General features: G+C 40.9%; 1 pseudogene; it reads left to right on the top strand.

The window, feature by feature from the left end:
• Positions 1-217: 217 nt before the first annotated feature.
• Positions 218-506, top strand: LOC138512949 (small nuclear ribonucleoprotein F pseudogene; annotated as a pseudogene).
• Positions 507-10267: the final 9761 nt, after the last annotated feature.

Below are 10267 nucleotides of genomic sequence, written 5' to 3'. Positions count from 1 at the left end.
CCTGAGAGGCTCAATATATGGGGTACGACAACTAATACATGCTACAGCTAAACTCCTAGCTATATAAATCAAGCATGCCAAAATGGAAAGGGAAAATGCGTTAAAGGTTATTGCTAAAGGTGAAAGATGAAGGGGCGCGCTTCCAGCTTCCATCTTCTTTCGCAGCACACTCCAGCGGAGGCGCATGGTTTTAGCGGGCCGAGAAGGAGTCTCGCGTTTTCCCGTTCAGGGGAAATAAACACAATATGAGTTTACCATCGAACCCCAAACCTTTTCTCAATGGACTGACTGGCAAGCCAGTAATGGTGAAACTGAAATGGGGAATGGAGTACAAAGGCTATCTGGTACCTGTTGAAGGATATGTGAACATGCAGCTGGCAAACACGGAAGAATACGTTGATGGAGCATTGTCTGGACAGCTGGGGGATGTTTTAATACGATGCAACAACTTGCTCTTTATACGAGGAGTAGAAGAGGAGGAAGAAGATGGAGAAATGAGAGAATGAAAATCTGACGCCCCTGTATGTCTCGTAGTTTGGATCATTTGTGTTTGGCAGTTTGTTTTGTGGATCTGTTGTAGAATTTTTGATTTACACAAACTTTTGCAAACATGCATAGAATAGAACATGCAGAGTTATGAAGATGAGATGAAGCAGAGCAAGCAAAGCACATTTTGAGTGCAAGAGAAGACTATTAAAATGAGAGCGCACACACACTTTTGGGTAGATGTTTGAACTATTGCGCAACAACCTACTTAACAAATTCCAAAGAGAATATTGCTGTGCATTAGAAGATTCATCTACATCAATGTTTGCAAAATCAGAGAGCAAAGCAGAGACTACACACCATCAGGTCATCTACATCAATGTTTGCAAAACCAGAGAGCAAAGCATAGACTACACCCCATCAGGTAATCTACATCAATGTTTGCAAAACCAGAGAGCAAAGCAGAGACTACACCCCATCAGGTCATCTACATCAATGTTTGCAAAACCAGAGAGCAAAGCAGAGACTACACCCCATCAGGTCATCTACATCAATGTTTGCAAAACCAGAGAGCAAAGCGCCCCATCAGGTCATCTACATCAAAGCTTGCAAAACCAGAGAGCACAGCAGAGACTACACCCCATCAGGTCGAATGTTCTGAAGGAGGTGTAGCTCCTGCAACAGGAAGGCAAACAGATGGGAAGGACCCGCGCAAGAGGAAGGGTTGGCCTATGGGAGGACTGCACAGGGAAAAAGGAACAAAAGCAAAGAGACCAAAACCCATAAGGTTGCAGAATTCACTATAGGAACCAGAAAGCAAGTAATGGAGAGAACACAAAGCATTCATCTCTCGAGTAGACATAAAAGATAGAAATCCTAAAGAAAGGCACGACTCCCTGTCCTAGCAAGGAATTAGACTATACACTCATTCTCATTGATCTAGACCAGCGTATATTGAAAGTTACATTTTCTAAATTCTTCACCATTTACTACAAACACACTTTGCGAGGCCCAATGCGCATAAACTCCCAGGACAATGCTGTTCATTGAGTACCTACCTACATTGTGGACTCATGCGACAAGAGTCTATTCCAGCTCTTGCTGAGGATGGAATTGACACTGGCTGGGCATGTAAATTAAGCTCTACAATCAATCATGTTTTAACTTACAGTTTCCGCCTGCCAGCCACAGTGAAATGTTTGACAAAAAAACCTCAGACCCACTAGGAATAATAAATGGGTCAACAACATGAGTACTGGGAGATCATCAAATACCTCAAAACACACAAATCAATGGTGATCAAACCTTCACACTGTGGAGGCAATTTGGGCGGTACAACGTCCTTTCATCGCCTGCCTGTTCATCCCCAGGCTTTTTAACATGCACATTCCATCGAATGTGCTCATAGAATTTTTTTAGGGGGTCAGGGGGTGGGAAAGGGCAGTTAAGGGTTTGGGCGGGTGGGCAATAGCAAAAACTAAGTGTGGGAGGGGGCTTGGGCGGGTACCCCACCCCAAAAAAAAAGAAAAAGAAAAAAAAAACACAAACACATTCAATGGAATGTGCACGTTAAAAAGCCTGGATTTGGTCATTCTGTATAAGAAGCTACAGAAAGCCAAGTGGTATCGAAAGACCTGCTATGCTATACAAAATTGCAAGAAGACCCTACACCACCTAGCATTACACAGGAATAAGAGGTACTGCTGGATGTTTGTCTAAAGGTGGCCCGATTGATGAAGCTGAAAAGAGCATCCTCAAAGAAACTCGCCCAACTGTATTTGTTTTGTTTTTTTGTATGTTTAGCCAAACTGTGGCTTTGCACGACATACAAAACCAATAACATGTAATATAATAATTTCATATAAAAAGGGGAAGGAAAATTGAAGCTAAACATATTCATAGAATATTTAGATTTCTCTCTTTTTTTCTTATCATTGCTTTCCAACCACTGTTAGATTATACATTTGGAAGAAAATACACATTACACACATTTATAAAATAACTTTTCCTTCATTCTTTTCCAACACCTTCTAAAAACATTATACATTAATACATCCTAATTCATTAAAAAACCTCAAGATACTCATTGATAAAAACGTATCCTTTCCTACCGATAACCTCCACCAAAAGTCTTCAGTTTCTAACCAGGCCCCGTTATCTACGAATCTTGAAAAGTATTTTATTCTCAAGGGTTTTGTGGCAAAGCATTCAACCAGCAAATGTCTCAAGGTTTGCGTCATTGTCCCTACCCACCCTCCACATATGTCACAATTCCCCTGAGTGATTGCAACCTGCCTGTGGAATATTTTATTTTCTTATTTTTCAACCAAATTCTCACCCAACTGTATTCTCAATATGTTTTTGGGGAGAGGTCATAAGTTAATTAAAAAGCCAGCTGATGTTCTAATTGTTGTTTCAAATTATTCTGTATTGGGGAGAACCTCCAAATACGATTAGGTTTGATGTCATTGTGTTGCATTATTACCTTCTGACCAGAGATTTACAATGGACAATTGTCCAAAATCAAAGACATTCATGGGAAGAAAACTTCAGCCTTGTCTCCATAGGCTAGTGTCCCTCTTTTCATCCATTGATGGGAAAGTGGGGGTACAAGCATGTGAACATTTCTTGAAAAGCAAACCTGATTGGAAAATATGTGTGATGCTCTTAAACTTCAATGACATAAACCTGAAAATCACTGAAACCAAAGCCAAGGGAGCAACCATCACAGTCAAATGACACCATCCAAATTTTGATTTATATCGCAACATTGCAAAGGAACTAGCTTTAATGCATTGCTCCATTCTACAAGTAGCCACCCATGCAATCTGAAATGGTGCATCACATATGGGAAGTTTGCCAGGACGAAGTGTAGCTGCTCCAATGATTAGATCTATCTGAAGGAAGCAAGGAATACTGCACATAGGTTTAACCTACAAAGATACCCCAAAAAGCAAGGTGGAGGAAAAGGATAGGGGTGGTGGGGGGCTTTGAGACCTGAGTTTCTTTGTGATCAACCATGTGACCATGCACCCACCGGCGGCATGTATTGGAGGACAACACAGAGACAGAAAGAGCCTATGAAAATCCTCAATCTCAATATAAAAGCACCAGATGGACACAACTTGGATGAATAGCTTTTCGCTTTCACAGGCTTAAAATGTTACTATATTTTTATATATGTCATCGCATTTTCTGATTCAGCAGCTCCTAAAAATATTCCAGCGCTGATATTTTGTTCTTTCTTTTTGAATTAGCCCACACCCTACGTGTTATGGGGAGCCTTACAATGCATATTTAACCTATTTACATTCTAAGGATGTCACCATGTATGTTGAGAAGTTTATAATTTAGGAGAATTTATGCATTGAGCTTTCATAATTCTGTTCCGCTTTTGGGCATTGACCAGAAAACCTGTCTTTTAGAAGTATGTTAGATCCTGATCTATAAATGTAAAATGTGATGCTGGTTAAGGTTCTTCCAACACACAACAACGGGGGTCACATTTCTGCAACAACTTTATCATCACAACGGTGCACTGTTTTTTCTCCATAGTGTCCAATCAAAACTTAGATCATTGGTCTTTGTTAGTCTGGCCCCTGAGGCTAAACGTGCCCCCCCCCCTACAGCAAAGTTCTATTTATGTGCATTGAATTGATAACATAACTGTCTATTTGCCTCTTCTACCTCGTATGCGAGATACTTGATTTCCGCGACCCCTCCTTTTTGTAAAGGCGATTAGCACAATTTGGGCCTTACACCTTTCATTGCGACTAACATTATATAAGCACTCCTTATCTTTACGTAATGCACCACACATCACTGCAGCAGCCTTATACGCAGGGTGCAATGATCTTTCGCATACTATCATGCTGATCCTCTCCCGTCTGTTTAAGCTGCAATTTTGACTCAACACTTCCCCATTACCATACTGCCCATCGCTTACATAGCCAGAATGTTTAGACATGACAGATGTGGCATTGGTCATAGGCCAGCCACATAGTACTGTCCGTTTAGTCTCGTATACATATTCAGCACCCAATTCTGTTGGCAGCATGTGTTGCACGCAATACCATGGTCACTACCGATTCGTTTTAAATGATATAATTGTACTGCTGTCAATGTATGGTTACATACATGCTGCTTGCTCACCATTTTGCAGGACACTGTTCTAGTGAGACAATAATTGTTAGTAGCCATTTATACATGTTCTTTTACAAACACAAAATGAAGTGTGGGGGTGCAGTGCCAATTAAGTTAATTCACCCTCTCTGAAACTAATTCTAAATAGTACGGTGCAACTGGGTAAGATCCTAGGCTTCTAGGATCATGAACAAACTAATGCACAAAAGACTCATTAATCCAATGAGCAAACAAGGTGCGCCCTACAAAGGGACACTGCCATGCGTATTAAAATGTAATTCATTAACCAAATCAACACCTTTCTAAAAGTATTTTAATGAACACACTTTAAAATTTAATCCCACAGAGTTCGTTTAATTCACAATTATAAATCCTGCATTCTCGTTACATTGCTCCAAATATAACATGACAGCATATATTGGTGACAGTACTAGAAAACTTCACAATCCTCTTGTGTCTTCCCAACGTGTTTCGGATTTCTACCCTATCTTTCTTCAGGGGCAATAATGCTGTCTTACCACAAATAATGTCATAGACGGAAGATGTAATCCACATACTATCAGCTATATATACATTCAACAAACATCACCTATACCTCACTAACCTCTGGTTGTAATACCCCAAATAACGTAGGGTACATAGAAAGAAAGGTTCTCTATTAGTCCCTTCATATTAAAACACATTGTCAAAACATTCACATTCAAAACCCATAATACCAAAGGATATAGATCACTTCCTTACACCTGTCCGCTGATGTTTCACTGCCAATCAATCAAGACGGTAACATGTGCCAACCCTTTGAATATTCATCTCCACTAGAAGATCATGTCATTAGATCCCTCCAAAAAGAAGGACCACTTGTAGAGTACCCCAAGTACTCAACACGAGAGCCACTATTCTTCTTACATTTAAGATGGATGAACACCACAAGCGAAGAGGCACAAGACTGGAAAACCAGTTCAGTGCCTCGCGCTCGGTTTCTAAATGATTCACAGTGACTTACACTGAAGTTTACTAGAATATGAAAAATGTTTGGCAAAACATCTTGCTACACTTCCACCCATCGTGTAATAGCAATTCCATCTTGATATGAAACGGCATTCATATCTAGTATAAAATAGATCAGCTCTCCAATTCTAAAAGACAAACAACTTGTGTATACAGTAAGTTCCTATGTAAGTACAAAACAATCTCTCTGTTCATCCTTGGTACTTAAACTAAATTACACCCAATATCAAGACGAGAATATTGCGATCATTTAGTCTTAATGATGTTGTTGACCCAATTGGCAGTAATAAGATGCTTCCCAGTGCCTCAAGGACATCGTTCCATGCCAGGATGCCATGTTGGAGACCGCATGGGTTCCACTCACTATCTACAGCCTTATTCATAAGACGTCAAACAATTCCCATCCTTTTAGACATGAAATTGAGGAGGTAACCCCAACATTTACATCAATGATTGCATCTAAGCCCTCTTATAATGATATACCGTGGGGTGCATTTGAAGGCCCCACACAGAAGTCCCTTTCACATGAATATCAAGATTTTAAACAGTGAAACAAAAACAGCCTGGCATCTGTTTTTGTTTTTCAAGTAAAGTTAAACAGCCATGTGGAAAGGGGCCTACCTGACATTACCAATGGACAAGCAGCATTTTAATTTACGAAAGCAGGAGGAATCAGAAGTCCCCATCCCCTGGAAAACAGGATTTTTAAACATTGAAAACAAAAATGGCCTGCACATGTGTGTACAAATAAAAACGGTTTGAAAAAGTAAAAGTGAAAAAAACATCACTGCTCACAGAAAAATGTCAGGAAAACAAAACATGATGTGTGGGTTGACAAAGAGCAATATATATCATGCTTCACCCACAAAACTCAAGTGACATTTGAAGAGCCACTTTGTCTTCATGACAAAAAATGTCAGCCCAAGGCAAACCCTTTTGCTGGCTGTGGGCAAACTTCACAAGGAAAACTCCCACTCTCAGCCTGGATGTCACATCTCCCATCTAATGACCAACCGCAATAACATTTCCTGCTAAAGGCATTGAAATTCAGTGTTCTCCCGACCTGCCGGCTCTGAAAGCATGGACTTCAAGGAAAGTTATTGCTTGGCTGGAGCATGACTAATATGTGTGAAATGGGGGCACCCACTTCAAAAAGCAAGCTTCCAACACAAAAGAGACTGATAAAGGTTCAGGCTGATCCAGTGAAAACAAATGGCCGGAAGCAGGAGCAGGACCATTTGTCCCACATGAAGATTCACAATTTATTTAAAAGGACTATTATCATTTAGGTCTTTTTCTCAGCCATCAGAAGGCAGGTGGATTTCATCTATGTACCATTTTTTATGTAATCTCCAAGCGATTTTGGAGGATATAAAAGTTATCCACGTGCGACTCATGGAACTGTAATGGCCATCTAAGATGGGTTTCTGGCTGATCTGAACATGTTCCAAATGTGAGAGTTGGTGAGCGGGTGGAAAATGAAATTAAGGATATGCTTAATAACTCACATATTATTAACGGTTGTGCTTTTTATGGAAACGGCAGAAAGTTGGCACATGTCCATGCTACATGACACAGATTTGGTGGTTGGCTTATCTAATTCCCCATGATTAGCGATCTCCGAAAATATGTGTAGTATGGCTATTGCTAGTAAAATTATGAAGTTGTGATACATAACTCATTTTTGCCAAACAGTTGAAAGAAGAACAAAGGACAATGACAAATGGGAATTGCCAAAAGTGCTCCAGACCCCTAAATCAATCCTGACTTGGAGGCTGGGTTTGGGAGGAGAGAAGGGTAACTGTCCAATCCTAGTGGCAGGTATTATTGTAGGGCACTTCCCCAAGATTGTAAAATTGGTGGTGTCATCACTGCTATGTAATGGGGACTGCACTAGGACAGGGGACACACTGAAAAGGAGATACACAGGAATAGACAGACAAGAGACAGACCATCAGGAGGGCTGCTGAAACTTACCATCCGACAGCTGTAAGGAGACACGAGAGGAGATTTCTGAGAGTGCATGTGGGTGGAGCTGTCTGTTTCTAGGAAGGCCTCAAAGCTGACTGGGTCCTATTGTGAAGAGTGGGAGGCCATCTTTGAGAGTGGAGTAACCAGACCCCTGCCCTATCTTTCCAGAGTGTCATGAGATGCAGCTGACTTTCCTGAACCTTAAACAGATATTGTAAGTATGTAAGTAGAACTGAGCCCTGGGAAACAAAAAGGTGGGGGAATCTGCTTGCTTTGAATCCCTTCCCTTTATAGCGGGCACGTTTGCAAAATTGTGTAGATCTTTAGCCTATTTAACCAAAAATTTTGATCTAATGAATTCCCCATTTGGCAGAACACTATGTGGTGAATTTTGTTAAAATTTGAAAATTAACAAAGCTCACTTCACAGTGGCCGCTGAAAACTACAGCCTATAAATGAATTGGGTAATCCTTCTTGTCCAGCTGACCCCGACATCGTTAAGGAAGAGGGGTATCTTTGTTCTTAAATCGGTCCAACATTTTTATCCAGCTTCCCCAACACAGGCTTTTCCGTAAGGGGAGTCTGAAATACAACATTCCCCAAATCATTCCAATTTTTCTGTCTTACTTCCCAACATAGACCAAAGCAAGGGGGGTCTGAAAATCAAACCGCTAAATCAGCCGGTGTTTATTTTGAATCAAAAATGTGGGCGAAATCACAATTGCCATATGTATTTAAACCAATCTTGAAAACCTACTGCTAGCCTTTTTAGCCAGCAGGAAAATCAAAATCGCACAACCTCACATAACTGCCTGCGTGACTGATCAGTGTCATTATTTTGTGAATTGAAATTTGCAGAAAGGGAGGAATTGAGATTGTGTTCTTTTTTAACTCACTTTTGTGATGTATTTATGCTGAGAGAAGTTGATTGTGTTGTGCCATGGATAGAGTGGCGTTTTGACAGTGTTGTGCTAATTTCTATTACTGTTAATCTAAATACATACCAATATATTTCCCGTACACCGGCCTCCTCCATTGGCTCATTGTTAGCTCGGGAGAGAGCGATCAAATGGACATGGTATGTGTCTGAGATAGGGCTAAAAAAAGAATCTGTTAAACAGTTTGTTGAATAACCACTTGAGCGGGGAAGGAAGGAACTCCCCATGTTGAGGGTGGCTTCTCAATAAACCGTTACAATACATACTCTACTATATGCATCATATAAATCCTTGCCAGGATCCCATGTTAAATAATGCATGAGCTCCGCTCTCAATCTCCGTCGTTTATCATTAAACTACCCACCGCCAACTCTCAAACATTGAATATCCATCTCCTCTATAGGCCCCTCGGCCCAATCAGCCTTTTCAATGAAGATATTACCACTGTTATCTCTGAGAAGCTAAAAAAAACTCCTCACAAACCCTAGTGCTAGGAGATTTTAACCTAGGGTACAATGATATCAATGATCACCAGGCCACCTCCGTAGCCAACATCCTGACAGAACTAGGTTTCACACAGAAAGTGAATATGTCCACCCATACTAAAGTGAGAACTCTCGACTGGATTGCCAGTCACAACTGTAACCTCTCCATTACATCCATTGCCCCCCAAATATGGACTGACCACCACTTAATCTCCTTTACTCTCAATACTAAAAGACCCACTGCTCTAACACCCCCCTCCTCGCCGTACCCACATTAACTAGAAACAAGAAAAATATCACAGCGGACAATATCTTGCCTCATATCCTACCTAATCTTAACTCCTTATCAGACCATACTGACCCAGGCCTTCTAGTGGAGGAATTCAATAATGCTATGACCATTGCCCTCGACAGCATTGCTCCGCTTAAACTTAGGAATAGTAAACCAAAAAAGCATCTTAACTTTACACCCCACCCACCCCACCTAAAAAAACCTAAGATTACAGAAAAGAAAATGCAAAACGGTATGGCACCTACATCCCACCGCAGAAAATAAAAACAATCTAATAAATATCTCAACGCAATACAAAAAGGATATCATCCTGGCCAAACAAGAAACGCATAACAGGATTACCCAAGCCAACTCCAGTATGAAGGAGCTCTTCTCTATTCTAAAATAATTGGAAACCCCTATTGCAGTACAGGATGACTCTATTAAAGATAAAACTTGGTGCACAGACCTACAGTTGGCACTAACCAACAAAGTGGCCAACCTCCAAACAAAAATTGTGCTAAAGAAAGCTTCATTATCAGCCCAAACCCAAATTCCTCTGAACAAAACACCAAAATCTAAACACAAAGAATTCACCCAATTCAACTTCTCTAAGGTCTCAGTGATCGAGGTAGAGAAAACCATTCTTGCACTTAAACCATCCAATTGCAAAGGCGACCAATGCCCAGCACAACTGATCAAGGACGCTGCTAGAGATCTAGCTCCCTTCATCACCACACTTATCAATGCCTCCTTTACTACTGGCACCATCCCGCGCAACCTAAAGGAATCCTGGGTACTCCCCCTTCTGGAAAAACAAACACTGGACCCCAACATTCCCACAAACTACAGGCCCATCACCACGGTGCCATTCTTACTAAAAATACTAGATAAGGTAGTGTTAAGTGACTTCAATTCAGCAATCCCACTAAGTCAGTGCCTCGTCTGGGATGCCCAAGGGAAGC

This window comes from Ambystoma mexicanum, chromosome 12, assembly GCF_040938575.1.
Source record: "Ambystoma mexicanum isolate Mex_15411 chromosome 12, UKY_AmexF1_1, whole genome shotgun sequence".
Lineage (NCBI taxonomy): Eukaryota > Metazoa > Chordata > Amphibia > Caudata > Ambystomatidae > Ambystoma > Ambystoma mexicanum.
This window is presented reverse-complemented; position numbering and strand designations above follow the sequence as displayed.